Source organism: Arachis ipaensis, chromosome B02 (assembly GCF_000816755.2).
Source record: "Arachis ipaensis cultivar K30076 chromosome B02, Araip1.1, whole genome shotgun sequence".
Lineage (NCBI taxonomy): Eukaryota > Viridiplantae > Streptophyta > Magnoliopsida > Fabales > Fabaceae > Arachis > Arachis ipaensis.
This window is the reverse complement of record NC_029786.2, coordinates 107,832,326-107,834,419: the sequence shown is the minus strand read 5'-3', so window position 1 is coordinate 107,834,419 and position 2,094 is coordinate 107,832,326.

Sequence of the window (2,094 nt, the reverse complement as noted above, 5' to 3'; positions counted from 1 at the left end):
GATAATATTTTACTTTTGACAAATAAATATAAATAAGATATCAGATGGTTAGACCGTCTATTTTAATAATATTACCATATCTAATGCAATTTCTATACATACATGATTAGACATATAGTTATCAATCATTAGAGAATGATTGATTTGTTAATTTTTTTTAGTTTAATCTTAACTAGTTTGTACAACTCTTTAGACATTAATTGACTAAAAAGAAATGTATTCTGATACAAAATATTTTATCTATTAAAATTTTATAAATAGTAGATAAACACATTATAAAATAGTAGCTTTATTAAAAGCTAAATACGTGTCTAGCTTAGTACTTTCGTTAAGACACCTGTTATTTTCATTTTTGGTAACTTGACACTTGTATAAATACGTGTAATGAGAAACATAGCTAAAATAATTTTAAATAAATAATTTTAATCAAGCGGCAAAACTGAATAAAATATATTTAACTAAATAAATATATTGAATATCTATCTAAATGTATATGTGTCACAAAATTTTGGTGAGAATCTATTAAGCAATGCATGTTAACATACGTGGAACTCGAATCTCGAATGATGTGAAACTGATAGAGACTAGAGAGGGCTAGATTCCCTAAATTGTGGGTCCCAATGCACCGCTTCCTATACTCACTCTGAACCGCACGATTTCCCTTTCTGATCGAATCTAACGTTCACATGCAGCTTCAGTGTTTGGAGAACACGTTGACTGAAAAAGTTGACACGTTTCAACGCGTGTCAGTTGGACCCCTTTCTTCTTTTTTTTTCTCTCTTTCGGTGGTGTTTATTTTAATATTTTTGCTTATTTCCGAAAAATGTTTTGGGACTTGTTGTGAATTAAATTTTTCCATGTTTATTTTGTCAGTTAATAAAAAGAATCAGCGTAATATTCGGTCTACGAAAATAATAATAATTATAATAATAATAGCAATGTATTTTGAGTGAATAGATTATTTTCATAATTAAATTTACTTAGATTTTTTTAATGTATTTATTCTTTTTTTTTAATTAATTTTTATTAGATCAATAAATTATTGGAATTTTGTTTTTAACAGTAAAAATAAAGGAAAAGCTTACAGGTTCACAAGAAAGATCCAACATTTAAAAGAGAGTTCTGACAAAGTTGCATGCCTCCATGGCTGGCCAATGACGATGGACTGGACCATTGGATTCATCGACATGCAGATCGAACGGTTAAAAATGGGTATCGGAAAAAGCCTTTTGTTTGAGAGCTCCAAGCCCATTACACAGAGGTCATTAGGATGCGTGCCGAATTTGGCCCCAAAAACAGTAAGCAACGTGGTGAACGGTTCATTCCACGTGGCTAGAGCCTTGTACAAATGGCAGGCACGTCTTGTGCTTCTAGAAGGAGAAAGAAGAAAAACTATATTCGAGTTTGAGAGCTGTTTAGTTTAGTTTTAGATTTTTAGTTAATTAATTTGGGTTGGTTTGGTAGGATGCGGAGTTTGAATTTGTCTGTAATTTATTGATTAATAATAAATTTTTAAATAAAATTTAAATTTGTGATATATTAATTTTTAGTTTGTTAGACTAAAAAAATTATAAGAAAAATTAATTATTTTAATATTTTTTTATAATTTTATTAAATTTATAATTAATTGAAATTATATATTGTTTTAATTTTAGAATTATTTATTTTTAATGTAATACAAATATAATATTTTTATTTATATTTTATTTATTAAATAAAATTTTATGTCTCTGTCTCAATATTTCATATCACACACTGATAAACAAATAATACAATCAAACAGACACAAAAAATATCTAAAAGGACATACGGACACTTTGCTGAGTTGTCGTGTCCGTGTGTCGGATACATACACGACATTCACCGACACGAGTGTCTGCTATGTCCAATCGTGTCTTAATAAAAAATAAAAAATTATTCTCCATACACGCCTTGGACACACTTAAATACTATCAAGTGTCAGCGTATCCAGTATTATTCTTAACATATATTCTTAAAATAAATTTAGATATAGTATATATTATTATTTATTAAAACAAAAATATTTTAAATACTTGATATAATTAAAATGAGATATTAAAAATTTTAATTTAT